Source organism: Anomaloglossus baeobatrachus, chromosome 2 (assembly GCF_048569485.1).
Source record: "Anomaloglossus baeobatrachus isolate aAnoBae1 chromosome 2, aAnoBae1.hap1, whole genome shotgun sequence".
NCBI lineage: Eukaryota > Metazoa > Chordata > Amphibia > Anura > Aromobatidae > Anomaloglossus > Anomaloglossus baeobatrachus.
The window spans coordinates 191,728,575-191,745,031 of record NC_134354.1 but is presented as its reverse complement, the minus strand read 5'-3'; the positions used below and the strand labels follow the sequence as shown (position 1 = coordinate 191,745,031).

At 44.0% G+C, this 16,457-nt stretch overlaps 1 protein-coding gene across 1 annotated transcript in view; it reads right to left on the bottom strand.

The window, feature by feature from the left end:
• ADORA1 (adenosine A1 receptor) overlaps positions 1 to 16,457 on the bottom strand; it is a 219,646-nt gene that overhangs the window by 195,695 nt on the left and 7,494 nt on the right. The window lies entirely within an intron of this gene.

Genomic DNA, 16,457 nt, shown 5'->3' with positions numbered 1-16,457 from the left:
ATGTGGACGGGAAGTTGTTTGAATTAGTTTGGTATGTGATAATCATAGCTTGGAATTAATTGTTAAATGGGGTAAAAGGTGTTTTACCGATGAAAATATGATTTCTATGGAACTAGTAATAAATAGAATCTCCACTGGGGCTCAGTAAACATAAATTATGAAGTGTTTGAATAAAAAAGACACTACCACACAATTTGGAGTAATAGATGACAATTAAATAATGGGACGTTGTGTGGTATTTCTCAAAGTAGAGGGTGATAAAAAAGGCCTGGTTGTGATGGGCACATAGAGAATAATAACAGAAATCACTCCTCTTTCCATGCTTACTACAAACCAAGCATCTCTTTTGGAGACGGTTTTGGGTGGGAGTGGGAGGGATGAGGCAAAATCAATGTCACCCTGGAAGTCTCCAGACATACTCTGGCTCAAAGGCAGCCTCCTGTGATGGTGAGTCAAACAGGAGACGATCAACAATTTTCTCCTGGTACTGGAGAAATGTGAGTGTTCCTTGTGGCTTTCTCCGAACAGAGCTGTTATAGGTAGCAATCTGGATGAGATAGATTGTTACTTTTTTCTACAAGGCCCTGGTCTTTTCCTTTCCCAGACAAGGTTGAAGCTCCTGGTGCAATACGTCAACGCCTCCCATCAACTTACTGTAACCTCTAACACAGAGCGGGATCATTTTTATTTTTTACAACCAGCCAAGGTAAAGCAGACCAGCCAAGGTAAAGCAGAAGGTGGAACCCAGTTACCCATTTTACCTGCGCTGGTTATCAAAAATATTGGAAACCCCACGTCAATTTTATGTGTGCAGGGTAATTGTCCTTCTCTTACCCCCATTTGCCCCTAGCCCTTATTATGACAATTTTACAACCAAGGTTTGAGACCCCATTGGCTTATATGAGGTTCAGAGCCCACAGTCAAGATTGGGTCTGGCTGAACCCAAAATTCCATGGGTTTGCTTATCCCTATTCACAAACTTTCAAGCATCAGAGACATAGCTAAGAAAACAGTTAAATTTAGCTGCGCTATGATGTTTCGGTAAATTCCATTCATTTTTATGGAAGTTATGCCAACAGGTGACTTATAATTATGTATCTTGGCCTGTAGAACATCAAACATCCTAGAAATGACATGCTTATGGACTGGCCAATGTAACTCTTCAGAAGAACTGCACCATCCTCATGACTCATCAATGGTAACTGGCATTCAACACACGCCTTATTTTAACTTATATTATAATGTTGAAAAAAATTTAGATAACTACTCCTTTCCCTTCCAGTATAAGGCATTGGCGGTGGTTCAGTTATGGTAAAATGGTTTTTTAGACATACCAAATTTTTATCTCATTCATTTTTTTGTTTTGCAGCTTTTGATAGACCATAGGAGATCTGCTAAAAGCAATCTGCAGTCAATAGGGACTTAAATGGAACCTGTCAACATGAAAATGCAGTCCAATCTGCAGGCATCATGTTATAGAGCGGGAGGAGTGGAGTAGATTGATATATAGTTTTGTGAGAAAAGATGCAGTATAACCTTTATTTTAATTATTTAAACCTCTGCTCTTTATTTAATTTTCAGTCCAGTGGGCCGTCCAATCAGTTATTGACATATAGCTCTATGCATACTTATATAAAGAAAGGAGTCAGTCACTGATAGGACCGCCCACTGGACTGAAAATCCCAAAAAGAGCAGAGGTCTTAATGAGGAAAACACAGGTTATACTGAATCCTTTCTCATTAAACTATATATCAATCTGCTCCACTCCCCATCCCCTGTAACATGGCACCTGCAGATAAGACTGTATTTTCATTTGGACAGGTTCCCTTTAAGACTATTTACAGGATAAGTGAATTGATTCAGTGCAAAAGTAATTCATTTAAAAATGGTAGGAATTCTCTGAAACAATTCGAATATGTGGTTCGCTTTGCATAAATCACCTAAAATTGCTGCTGCTATTTTATACATCAGCCTGAAAAGGCTCACACGACCTTGGGCATGGAAATGGGGATTTCCATATAATATTTTGCCGCTATCACATCACATGGGGACCATCATAAGCTGTATAAAAGTAGAGTCAGGGAAAGCAGCAGCCATTTTATGGTGAATCTGGATAGTGAGGGGATGTGTCAGCTCACAGCTTAGCCATAGAAATACAGCAGGTGAAAAAAGTATTTAACACATGTCTAAATAAATATATTTCTAAAGGTGCTAATCCACACAGACAAATAAATCAAACCAAATATGTCCATAAATTGATGATGTGTAATAATGAGAAATGAAATGTATTGCACATATTAAGAAATAGAGGCAAAAAAAAGTTATGGAAAGTCATGACACCAGCTGAAATATATTAGTAATTTGAAAGCTATCCTGCCATTTACTGAAAAATAATATCAGATGGTCATCTGATGCCCTATAAAAAGATCTCATTACCAAGGTGCCACACAAGAAACATCTCATGATGGGTAAAACCAGTGAACGGTCTCAAGACCTTTGCAATCTTTTTGTTGCAAAACATACTGACAACATTGGCACACCAAGAGAAAAAGACATGAATCGCACATCCCAAAATCATACTTTGATCTAAACTCGCTAGGCAAAAATTAAATACCTGAACATGAGGTTGTTAGTTTAACATTCTGATCAGACTGTATGAAGCCCACTGCCACGTCACGGCGAACCTTTGAGTGGATCCCTAATTTATGCTTTAAAGATGCAGCGCCATGCGCCAACCGCTACGGCAGCGACAATGCACCAGTAGGACAGGTGACCTGGTGCCTCACAACACCCATGCTGTAAGGCAGAGTCCCCATAACTCCAGGCCACACTGCCCCACCGACGCAAAACCACCACAACAATGGCCATCACACAGTACTAGCACACTGTGAAAAGAACTGTACACTCACCTTCCACAAGCTCCCAGGGTGTGGGAGAACAAAAATGGCGGAACCTCTTTTTGCAGTCTGGAGGAATGCTGATTCAAGTAAAAAACAGAGGGGGATGGAATGCAAAATAGCACAACTGGAGAAAAAAAAACATGAATCGCACATCCCAAAATCATACTTTGATCTAAAGCCACTAGGCAAAGTTTAAATACCTGAACCTGAGGTTCTTAGTGTAACATTCTTATCAGACTCCCAGTTCACATACTGGGAACTTGTGGAAGGTGCTGTGTGGCAACCATTGTGTTAGTTTTGTGTCGTTGGGGCGGTGTGGTCTGGAGTCATGGGGACTCTGCCTTGCAGCATGGGTGTTGTGAGGCACTTGCCCTGCTGGTGCAATGTAGCTGCAGCAGTGGTTGGCACATTGCGCCACACCTTGAAGGCATAGACTAGGGACCCACTCAGAGGTTTGCCGTGACGTGGCAGTGAGCGTCCTCCAGTCTGATCAGAAATTTTAACTAAGAATCTCATGTTCAGTTATTTAATTTTTGCCTAGCAGCTTTAGATCAAAGTATGATTTTGGGATGTCCGATTCATGTCGCTTTCTCCAGGTGTGCTATACTGATGACATTGGTTACAGAACAATTTCTAAATTACTGAAGGATTCACTAAGCACTGTTGGGGCCATAATCCGGAACTGGAAATAACATCTTTTCGCTATAAACCGGCCTTGACCAGACGCTCCCCTCAAGATTTCAGACAGAGGAATGAAAATAATTATCAGAAAAGGTGTCCAAGAGCCAAGGACCACCTGTGGAATCAGCAGGTACAATTGTTTCAAAGATAAAAATAAGTGATGTACTCAACCTTCATGGCCTGTACGCCAGAATCCATTGCTGAACAAAAAAACATGTTCAAGCGTTTTTAAAGTTTGCTCAAGGACATTTAGACAAGCTAGTGATATACAGGGATAATATAGTCTGGTCAGATGAGACCAAAATTGAAATCTTTGGATGTCATAATACACACCTTGTTTGGAGGTCAAAAGATACTTCATAATCTCCCCAAAAACACCATATTTACAGTAAAATATAGAGGTGGGAACATCAGGGCTGTTTTTCAGCATACGGCACTGGAAACCTTCATATAATTGAAGGAAGGGTGAATGGACAAATGTACTGACACATTCTTGATAAAAATCTGCTGCAGTCTACCAGGATGATGAAGATGAAACAAGGGTGGATATTTCATCATACAATCATCCCAAGCACACAGCCAAAAGGGGTCTCAATTAGTTTCAGAGAAAATAAAGATGCTAGAATGGCCCAGCCAATCACCTGACCTAAATCCAGTAGAAAATGTATGGAAGAAACTAAAGCTCAGAGTTCATAGAAGGAGCCCAGTACTTGAAGAATGTTTGTGTGGATGAATGAGCCAAAATCACACCTGAGCAACACATGAGATTACTTTCTCCATACAGGAGGCGTCTGAAGCTCTCATCACTAACAAAGACTTTTTTTTACAAGTATTACATTTCAGTAAGCATATTCAATGCTTTTTCACTGTCTCAATTCTCATTAGTACACAACACTAAATTTATGGACATCTATGGCTTGATTTCGTTGTCTGTGTGGATTGGATGGGTTGTTACCAACATGTGGTGAGAAATTCATGTCAATAGCATCTTTAGAAATACATTTACTTAAAAAAATTGCTAACATCTTCCACACGCTGTATGTCGATAATGCCATAAAACACTGAAGAAATTGTACAGAAGTGGGTAATTAGTATAGGAGGTGGATAATTCGAGCTCTATGCACGTTACCGAAGATATTCAATTGGATAAAGTAATACAGCAAGATTTACTGGCTGAAAGTGAAATCCACGTATCCTTTAGAATAATTTGTGACACTTATTGACTGTCACAGTCTTACCCTGAGATTTTATCCCATTTTTTCTTTTATTTGTGAAAGTCTATATACAATTGCAATCAAATATCTGGTCACCACTCATAGCTAAAAGACAGTGGTGCCATATATTGGGAGACATTCATCCAAATAATGCATGTAGAAATAGCTTCTGCAGTCGGCCCCTCTATCTACTATGAAGCATAGGACATTGGTCGTCATCAAGTTCTGGAACGGAGTGAAACATTGGCCATCTTTTCTATTTCCACACGCTGAAAATCTAAAAAAAAAAAAAAAAGAAAAAAAAAAAAAACCTCCCAGAAAATAAAAAAACAACCTTTAATTCCATATTTTAGTGAGTGCTGGGGTATTTTGCACTATTGTATAAAGTTGCAAACCTCCATTGATTAGGTGAAGAGTGTCATCTTTTTTTTGACAGGGATCCAAAATCTCTAATATCTGACCTGGTTAATTTGACTGAGATTTGGAAGACATGGCTTAAAAAGATATTGTAGGTTTATTCCCTGCCCTCTACATTGATGTATATATGCCTGTGAAGATTTAATCAGATTCCTGGCACTTGAGGGCTTTATGCGGATTGCAGAACAGAGTTGACAAAACTTGCACAGAGCACATTCAGTTGCCTAATGAGGAGTTTCATGACCTCATTGTGCTGCTGTTTTGGGTCTTTCAGGGGCAAATATAAGGAGATATGCAATGAATACCACAATGGAATTCAACATTAAATGGAATATTTCAGCAGGATTTCACCCAAAAATGATATATTCTTGTGGCACTTTAAAAAAGCAAGTCCAGCAATACAGTTAGGTTGCCAGTCCATTCCTGTTACTGAAAAGTATCTCCAGCCCTATTTTCCACCCAGCCTCCTAGTGCTTGACTGACAGTCTTAATGCTATGTGACATCAGACAAATGAGCAAAATGTAAAGCAGGAGGAAGCCGCACTGGGGGGAATAGAGCTGGAGTGACAGAGGCTTCATATCTACAAATACTCATTCAGCTTCATTTACATATCAATTTATTTCACAGTAACGGAGGAAAGGAATGGTCATGTAAAGTTATTGCTGGACTTGTCTTTAAAAGAGCTAAATGGACAAATTACTTGGGCGCGGGGTGGGAAACACTGCTTCCTGATTCTCTTTAAGGCTAGTTTCACACATCCGGCTTTTCGACAGATTGCCGGATTCGGCGCACTCCAGTACAGTGTGATACAGTATAATGGCATCGCGGGTCACATGATTGTCGCGCTGCCATTGTACTGTATATATTGTACTAGAGAGCGCCAAATCCGGCAAAAAGCCGGATGTGTGAAACGGCTCTAAAAAACCCCCTCCATATGAGAGATGAGGGGATGGATCCACAGAGGATCAATCTCTAGTTGAAGTTTCTCAACTCAAAACAGTTTTCACAAATTCGAGCAAATTTGCATTTAAATAGGTTTCCAAAAACTAAGAAAAAATGTCAATGTATTTCCCCATATAATGCATTGTAGCTATTATATCTATAATGCAACCAATCAGATTCGACTATCACAAACACTATAAACGAATAACGTTTAAGATTTTACAGTCTATGGCTACAGAACACAGCTTATTCAACATAGGAATAGAAAAATGCCTAATCTGATTGATTTGCAGTAACAGCATATTTGTTGTATTCTTCACACATGCAAACATGGAAGGCAGTTAAAATACTCCCATACCCTAATTGTGCTACTAAATAAAAAATCCTGAAACCAAGGCTCATGTGCCACAGAAAGAGTGTACTTTGTGGCTTATGGTCGGGAACACTAAAAGTTTTTTTTTCTTAAAGACAAAAGAAAAATCTCCATATTTCAGAAATGTAAACATAACTGTCTACCTCATGGTGGGCCTTGAAAGCCTAACTAATTTTTTGTGTGCTATTATTTACCGCATTTTTCCGACTACAGGACACATGGGACCAGAAGATACACCTAGGTTTTAGTGGAGAAGAATTAAAAAAAAAAAGAAAGAAATGCAAAAAAAGTGGTCATGATTCACTCATGTGTGTGTGTGTGTGAGAGGGGATCTGCTGCTGACAATGTTATGTGGGAAATGCACCCAAATCCTGTACTAATGACCCCATCCTGGTGTATATGTCCCCCTTCATGGTATATATAGTTGAAACCAGAAGTTTACATACACTATCTAAAAAGACACACATGCATGTTTTTCTCTCTATCTGACATAAAATCAGAATAAACCTTTCCCATTTTAGGTCAATTAGGAACCAAAATTATTTATAATTTGCCAAATGCTAGAATAATGAGAGAGAGAGAATGTTTTAAGGCATTTTTATTTCTTTCTGTAAAATGAAAAAAGTTTACATACACTAATAGTAGTATGCCTTTAAACAAAAGGGACAGCCCATATAATGATGTCATAGATTTATCAGCAACATCTGAGTTAATTAATTATTAATTAAACCTGTGGATGTATTTTAATGCACACTGAATCGCACTGCTTCTTTGCCTAGCATCATGGGAAAAATCTAAAGAAATCAGCCAAAATCTCTGTGTCACGGGTGATCGACAGTCCTGTGGCGTCTGGCTATAGAAGATCACAGTGTTCGACTGAACAAACTGCTTTCTAACCTTTTATCATTCATGCTTGATTTTCATCCCTCTTTCTTTAAGACCCTGGGGCCTTGTCCAGACTGTCAACTGCTGCTCATCAATACTTTCCTTGTCTAGGGCGGTGAGGGAACCCAGGGCCCAGCGGTAGGCTTGGTCAGGGGTCTCCATCTCCCCCTTCCCAAAACACAGGGTTTCCCTTCCCTTTCCTTTCACCATTCACTTGGTACTTCCCTGTACCTAGTGTGACATTATCACCAGCTGCACAAAAAAAATGACAGGTGACTTTTGATGGTTTTTTTTTTCTTTTCCCATGGATCACATCGCTGTTCTGGCTCAGCAGCTTCAGGGTCTACCCCTGGAGGTAGCAGACCTTAAGTTATCTGTGCAGCAACAGCAGAGGTCGCAGACTCCTAATGTTGGGGATTCTGCTGGTAGGCAGGTCCTAGTGCATACCTCCCAACTTTTAAAGGGAAAGAGGGATAAAGTTTGCGGCGCGCAACGCAATTTTTAGGCCACACCCCTAACCACACCCATTTTACAAACGGTCACACCCATATCCACTCCCCATCTACACCCATCCAGCAAACTGAAACTGCAGAAACTGTCCGTAATCGCTCTGAGCCACCACAGATCAGCAATGTGCAGAACAGGCAGGGAGTTAACTACAGGGTGTGCAGGCGGCTAGGACCCAGGAGGAGAGCTGAACAGGGTGTGCAGGCAGCTAGGACCCAGGAGGAGAGCGGAACAGGGTGTACAGGCAGCTAGGACCTAGGAGGAAGGCTGAACAGGGTGTGCAGGCAGCTAGGACCCAGGAGAAGAGCAGAACAGGGTGTGCAGGCAGCTAGGACCCAGGAGAAGAGCTGAACAGGGTGTGCAGGCAGCTAGGACCCAGGAGAAGAGCTGAACAGGGTGTGCAGGCAGCTAGGACCCAGGAGGAGAGCTGAACAGGGTGTGCAGGCAGCTAGGACCCAGGAGGAGAGCTGAAAAGGGTGTGCAGGCAGCTAGGACCCAGGAGGAGAGCTGAAAAGGGTGTGCAGGCAGCTAGGACCCAGGAGGAGAGCTGAAAAGGGTGTGCAGGCAGCTAGGACCCAGGAGAAGAGCTGAACAGGGTGTGCAGGCAGCTAGGACCCAGGAAGAGAGCTGAACAGGGTGTGCAGGCAGCTAGGACCCAGGAGGAGGGCTGAACAGGATGTACAGGCAGCTAGGACCCAGGAGGAGAGCTGAACAGGGTGTGCAGGCAGCTAGGACCCAGGAGGAGAGCTTAACAGGGTGTGCAGGCAGCTAGGACCCAGGAGGAGAGCTAAACAGGGTGTACAGGCAGCTAGGACCCAGGAGAAGAGCTGAACAGGGTGTGCAGGCAGCTAGGACCCAGGAGGAGAGCTGAAAAGGGTGTGCAGGCAGCTAGGACCCAGGAGGAGAGCTGAACAGGGTGTGCAGGCAGCTAGGACCCAGGAGGAGAGCTGAATAGGGTGTGCAGGCAGCTAAGACCCAGGAGGAGAGCTGAACAGGGTGTACAGGCAGCTAGGACCCAGGAGGAGGGCTGAACAGGGTGTGCAGGCAGCTAGGACCTAGGAGAGCTGAACAGGGTGTGCAGCTAAGGGTATGTTCACACATCAGGTTTTTGCTGTGCGGCACAATCCGGCGCCTTGCGGGAAAAACGCATCTGGGTTTTTTTTTGCCGCCGGGTGTGGTTTTTCCTCATAAACTTTTATTAGCGCCGGATTGTGCCGCATGTACTTGCGTTTGATCCGGTTTTTGCCTGATGCGGCAAAAAACGTCACTCCGGCGGCCGCACAGGACGCAGAGAGGAACGTTTTTTGCCAGCGGCAAAAATATGCATAGCTCCGGGTGCGGCACTGTGCGGCATGGTGCATAATGAAAGTCTATGCGAGCCGGATTCGGTGTCATGCTTCAAACGCCGGAAGCATGTACCGTATCCAGTTTTTACTTCTGAGCATGCCCAGAAGTGATATAAATTCATTGCTTGTCAGAAAATCAATCAATCATTCACTCTCAAACGCTCTCACTCACTGACTGACTCACTGACTTATTCACTCACTCTCACCCACTCACCGATCACCGGCGCAGGGCTGCAGGGCTGTCACACTGCTCCGGCGGCTTCTCCTGATTTGAAAATGCCAGCCGCTCATTATTCAATCTCGTATTCCCTGCTTTCCCCGCACACCGGTGCCTATGATTAGTTGCAGGCAGACATGCCCCCACGCTGAGTGACAGCTGCCTCACTGCAACCAATCACAGCAGCCGGTGGGCGGGTCTATATTGTGCAGTAAAATAAATAAATAATTAAAAGAAAAATGGTGTGCGGTTCCCCCCCAATTTTGATACCAGCCAAGATAAAGCCACACGGCTGAAGGCTGGTATTCTCAGGATGGGGAGCTCTACATTATGGGGAGCCCCCCAGCCTAAAAATATCAGCCAGCAGCCGCCCGGAATTGCCGCATCCATTAGATGAGACAGTCCAGGGACTCTACCCGGCTCTTCCTGAATTGCCCTGGTGCGCTGGCAATCGGGGTAATAAGGGGTTAATCATGGCAGGCGTCTATGAGACACCCCCAATGATTAACCTGTAAGTGAAAGTATTTGGAATAAAAGACAAAAAAACACCCTCTTTCACCATTTTATTAAAATCCCAAAATACCCCTCCAGGTCGGACGTAATCCACAGAGGTCCTGCGACGCTCTCAGCTCTACTACATGAAGCTGACAGGAACGGCAGTAGAACACCGCCTCTCTCTATCAGCTCCAAACTTACCACTAATCCGACCCCTGAATATAGGTTAAAATTAAAATCCATATTGGAGGAGGCCCTTCTTGATGGGATAATCACCCCTAAGGTGAGAGATGGACTTTTGGTTAAGACTCCGAAGTTGCCTACCTTTTATCTTTTACCGAAAGTCCACAAGGATGCCGCCAATCCTCCGGGTCGTCCTATTGTCTCGGGGATTGGGGGCCTTTGTGGACCAATCTGCACATTTGTGGATTTTTATCTAAAACCCCTTGTGCAGAATCTCCCATCATATCTTAAGGATACAAATGATTTATTAAAGAAATTGGATGGGATCCACATGGATGCAGACATGTGGCTGGTTACAGCGGACGTCGAGTCCCTGTATACCTGCATCTCGCACGAACAGGGGCTGGAAGCATCAAGACACTTTCTCTTGGGCAGCTCTTGGGATGGGCCTTTGTGTGAATTCGTTCTTGAGCTCCTAGAATTCATTCTCCACCACAATGTTTTCACTTTCAAGGACCGGTTCTTCCTGCAGAGGCGTGGCACCGCCATGGGCGCAGCATGTGCGCCTTCTTATGCTGGGCTATTCCTGGGCAGGTGGGAACAGAATGTTCTATATGGTCTGCCGCTTGCCCAGAGGGTGGTCAGCTGGTACAGGTATATAGACGACGTGCTGTTCCTGTGGCAAGGTGCCCGTCCTCTGCTGGATGAATTCATGGGAGAACTTAACCGGAATGACATGAATGTGAAACTTACATATAAGGCAGATCAGAGGAGAATGGATTTTTTGGATGTTGTGGTGGAGGTTGGTGAGGGAGGTTGTATTGAGACTGACTTATTTAGGAAAGCTACATCGGTAAATGCATTATTACATGCATCGTCAGCTCACCAAAGATCTACAATAAGAGCGATTCCCACTGGCCAATTCCTGAGGGCGAGGAGAATTTGCTCCACTACCCAGAGATTTGAGGTCCAGGCCAAGGATTTAAGTGCGAGATTCAGGGACAGGGGATACGGCGCCCGTGGAATCAGATACGGCTATAATAGAGCCAAGCACGTCCCCAGAGAACAACTACTATATGGTCCTAGAGAGATGAAAAGGGATAAGGGAGACAACAAAACCAGGTTCATCTCAACCTTTAGTGGACAATGGGGGCGCATGAGGGATGCTCTCACGAAACACTGGTCCGTCTTACAGACGGATCCGGTACTAGTGGGGGACCTTCCGGGTGCCCCCCTACTAACATCAAGGAGAGGCAGAAGTTTACGTGACCTGTTGGTGGATAGCCACTATGTGGCGGGTACACCAGGGGGTGTTTTCGGACATAATACCCCTAGAGTGGGATGTTTCACTTGTGGGGAGTGTGTGACATGTAAATCTGGGAACATTATTAGAGGCAAGGACTTTGTTTCAGCCGATAAAAAACAGCGGTTCCAGATTAAAAAATACATCTCATGTAGTAGTGTATATGTCATCTATTACGCAAAATGTCCCTGCGATTTAATCTATGTGGGGCTGACGTCGAGACAGTTAAGAGTCCGCATACGCGAACATGTTCGTGATATTTTAAAAGCTCCATCTGTGACGGACCTCACGCTTCTCAGAACCCTTCCTAGACATTTTAAAGTCCATCACAATTGTGATCCCTCTGGACTTAAGGTGATGGGGATCGATTTGATTAAAGGGGGCATAAGAGGGGGGAATTTGAAAATGGCCCTATCCAGGTTGGAGTCTAGATGGATTTTCTCTCTTGGGACACTATCTCCTATGGGCCTAAACGAACAGTTGAGTTTCGCCCCTTTCCTGAGTGGTTGATCCACTATTTTTTATTGGTCCTTTTTGGGAAATTTTGTATCTCATTGTCTGCTATTTTTATGCTGTTCGCTGTGCTTCTTTTTAATTTACATGTTGTTTGTGTTCTAGTAACATTGCTGTAACTGAAGATCCGGCTGGTTCCCTTCCCTTTACCTGATGTGTCCCTGATTTATATATTCTGGCGAATGTGAAGATTGATGGTGTCAGCCGTCTTTTTGAATGGAAGAAGAGAACCTAATTAGTCATCTGAAGAAATCTCAGTGCCTTTAACCATATTGGCTGTATCAATAATTCTATTTTTGGCTTTTTGATATATTATGATGGTACGAACCTTGACACACAATGGTTTTCCTCCCCGTGAAGGGGTGGTTTGGTGGTTGCATGAGGTCCTTGTTGGACTACATATTAGGATGACGTCCTTTGAGATATTCAGGGGAGTGAGTCTGAATGGAACTAATTACATCTTTTTGTAACCATAACCATTGTGTGTCTGGTTAACAACCTTACTCCTACCATGTAAATAATCTGACTAAGCGGTGCTCTTCTTGATATCGAATTGTACTGTGGCCTATGTACGAGGAGCATGGCCATTGAGATCCCCCCTATAAAGAAGAGGCAGTATCTGTTTACACTTATATGGGAATTAGGCACGACTGAGCATGACCCACAGAGATTATAGCATTCCCTCTTGCTGCGTGGACTGATGGGATAATGGATTCTGGAACCATCAGACTGTACGCTTTTTGTTGGGTTTGATGCATAACTGTATTAACCTGTGGGGAATATTATGTTAAACTTATTTATGAACAATAAATGTGTATTTAGACTGCCAGTGTCTGGGATGAAGTATGGCCATTCTTTGGGTGCCGATTATAAGCTTTACTTGGGCCATAATATGTTTCTCTTACTGAGATATACAAGATCGGCTATATGACAGAAAGATCTAACCACTCACTCATGTTATCCATCCGCCTGCCACCTACTATGCGCGCAGTATGAGCGTGTCTTCCGGGTGCATGCACCCGGCGGCTTCTCGAGCGGCGCCGCGCATGCGTGAATGACGTCAGGGGATTTTTTCCCCGACGCATGCGCGGTAGTGCGCTACTTGCCGCCGGCTGTGTGCTTCGTTTTTGACTCCCGGAGCACGCCGTACGGGCGCGCAGCTGTTTGGGTTTATGACGGATGGATAATGGGATCCAGAGGGGTATTTAAGGGAGGGTGCCACAAGGATACACACAACGTGTGGTGGCCCTTGAGAAAGGCAGCCGAAACGCGCGTCGGGCGTGGACCAGGACAAATCTTCCCCCCTTTCTGATCACATACTGGTATGTACGATTGCACCTAACTGCCCCTATTTGGGCAATAACAATATATTTTGCATGGTGCAGGTGGATGACTGATTATGGTCATCCTCAGGGTGTCAGAACACTGGGGATTATGTTATACGTATGGTGCACTTTGCAGGTATGATTATGGGAAGATCTCTCCCTGTATATGATAATATTTGCATTTCCTGCCATTACTAAGTGCATCATATTATTACTGTTGTCCTGATCCCCACATTGTGAGGTTATTCCTTTTTGTCCGCTGATTACTTAATGTTACATTTGGGATAGACATGGTGTCTGTGATGTTTTGTCCCTCTTTTTAATATGTTTAATAAAATTTGCATTTAAATAAACTCCATTGTGTGGTACACACATTTGTAAAAGCAACTGAAGGGAGTCGCACTGCCAGCGGTGACGTCACTGAAGTAATGCCGGGTTGTGTGGGGTGAAGATGCATGCAGGGTAGTGCCGGCGTGTGCGGTGATAATGCGTGCGGTAGTGCAGGGGTGTGCGGTGATGATGCGTGTGAGGTAGTGCCTGCCTGTGCGGTGATGATGCTTGTGAGGTAGTGCCGGTGTTTGCGCAGTGATGGTGGGGTGTCTGTCTCTCTCTCAGCATAACAAAAAAAACAAAAAAAACCGCATCCGTCGCATCAGTTTTTTCACAATCTGAGACGGATCCGTTGCATCAGGCACAAACCGTATTGTGCCTGATTGGAAAAAACTGATGTGTGAACTTAGCCTAAGGCTGCTTTCACACATCCGGTTTTTGCCGTGCGGCACAATACGGCGCTTTGCAGGAAAAACGCAACCGTTTTTTTTTTGCCGCCGGTTGCGTTTTTTCCTGCATAGACTTACATTAGTGCCGTATTGTGCCGCATGGGCTTGCGTTCGGTCCGGTTTTTGCCGCATGCAGCAGATTTAGCCGATGCGGCGGCCGGATGGAACGGTGCCTGGCATGTTTTTTTGTCCAACAAAAAAAACGCATCACGCCGCATCCGGCCGGTGCAGCGCGATTTGCAATGCATGCCTATGGACGCCGCATGCGGTTCTTTCCACTTCGCATGCTCAGTAGCCTGCCGCAAGCGGCAAAAAACGGACGGGCCGCATGTAAAAAACTTATGCAAAGGATGCGGTTTTGTCGCCGCATCCGTTGCATAGGTTTTAGAGCCGGATTGGCCGGCTCTGCAAAACCGGTGGTGTGAACTTAGCCTAAGATGCAGCAGCTCTGCCAGGCAGGAGATCATGTGTCGGTAGCTGATAGAAGCATTGCCAATGCTTCTATCTTTGCATATTACTGGCCAGTGCTGTCTGTTCACTTGCAGGAGAGGACACAAGTGGTAAGTACACACTGTCTTCTCCCCAATGTCCTGATCTACCGTGTGCCTGCAGCACTGAGAGGCAAACACTGCACACACGATAGATCAGAGAAACAGCTGGAGGAGCACAGGCTCCGGACCGGAGGGGAGGGAGGAGGAGGGAATCAGCGCTGGGGACATTCATTACCTTAGCAGCAGCAGCAGCACAGAGACTAGCGTAGCACGCTCTGCTCTGTAATGCTCAAGACACGTGTTAGGATGGTAGGAGGGAAAAGCAGCGAGGTGGGGAGAGAGTGGTTGGGCGGAGCCGGGATAAAGACCTCCCGCCCGGGGCAACGGGACAAACTCTGCAAAGCGTGATAGTCCCGCTGTATCCGGGACGGTTGGGAGGTATGCTAGTGTTAATAGTGCAATGGTAGGGGACAGGTGAATACCGTTGTTGGTTATCACTGGTTACTATCTGTTTTCACCTAGCCAGATAGATTGAGGTCACTTGGACATTTAAATAGCTACAATTTCAATCCACTTCTAGGAGGACTCAGTGTTAAACTTATTTTGTTGGCAATTAGAGACTTTGCTGTACTGTGATTCATTGCAAATTTATTAGCCACTAATGACATTTTTGGGAAAAATTCAGGAAAGCTGACAAATTCAAATTTGAAATGATCCATTATTCTCTACTGCATATACACTACAGTTCAAAAGTTTAGGGTCACTTAGATATTTCCTTATTTTTGAAAGAAAAGCACATTTTTTTCAATGAAGCTAGCATTAAATTAAACAGAAATACATCTATACATTGTTAATGTGGTAAATTACTATTCTAGCTGCAAATGTCTGGTTTTTAATGCAATATCTACATAGGTGTATTGAGGTCAATTTCCAACAACCACCACTCCAGTGTTCTAATGGTACATTGTGTTTGCTAACTGTGTTAGGCCCTGTGTGCACAAGAAAATGGAATTTTCTTAAGAAAATTCCAGACCGGCTGAAAGATTTCCACACCTGCGGTAAAAAAACGCAGCAAACTCACCCGAAAACTGCATGCAATTTTGCCGCGGTTTGTTGCGCTTTTTTGCGGAATTGCTGCGGATTTTCCTCAGGTTGTTCCCTGTGGGTTTTTTTACCATTATCTATGGCCAAAGCCGCAGGTACCTGTGGAAAAAAAGTGACATGCATATTCTTTTTGCTGCAGAAAACATGTAGCAAAACCTGTTAGTGAAAAAAAACGCAGTGTGTGCACAGCATTTTTTTTACCATAGATTTTGCTGGGAAAGGACTGCAGCAAAGTTATGAACATTTTCTGTAGCAAAACATGCAGCAAAACTGCGGCAAAACCGTGGTAAAAACCGCAGCATGCGCACAGGGCTTTAGAAGGCTAATGGATGTTTAGAAATCCCTTGAAAACACTTGTGCAAGAATGTTAGCACAGCTGAAAACAGGTTTATTGATTAGAGAAGCTATAAAACTGACCTTCCTTTGAGCTAGTTGAGAATCTCTAGCATTACATTTGTTGTTTCCATTAAACTCTCAAAATGGCCAGAAAAAGAGAACTTTCATGTGAAACTCGACAGTCTATTCTCGTTCTTAGAAATGAAGGATATTCCATGCGAGAAATTGCCAAGAAACTGAAGATTTCCTACAACGGTGTGTACTACTCCCTTCAGAGGAGAGCACAAACAGGCTCTAACCACAGTAGAAAGAGAAGTGGGAGGCCCCACTGAACAACTGAGGAACAAGACAAGTACATTAGAGTCTCTAGTTTGAGAAATCAATGCCTTACAGGTCCTCAACTGGCAGCTTCATTAAAGGGAACCTGTCAGGTCAAAATAGCGTT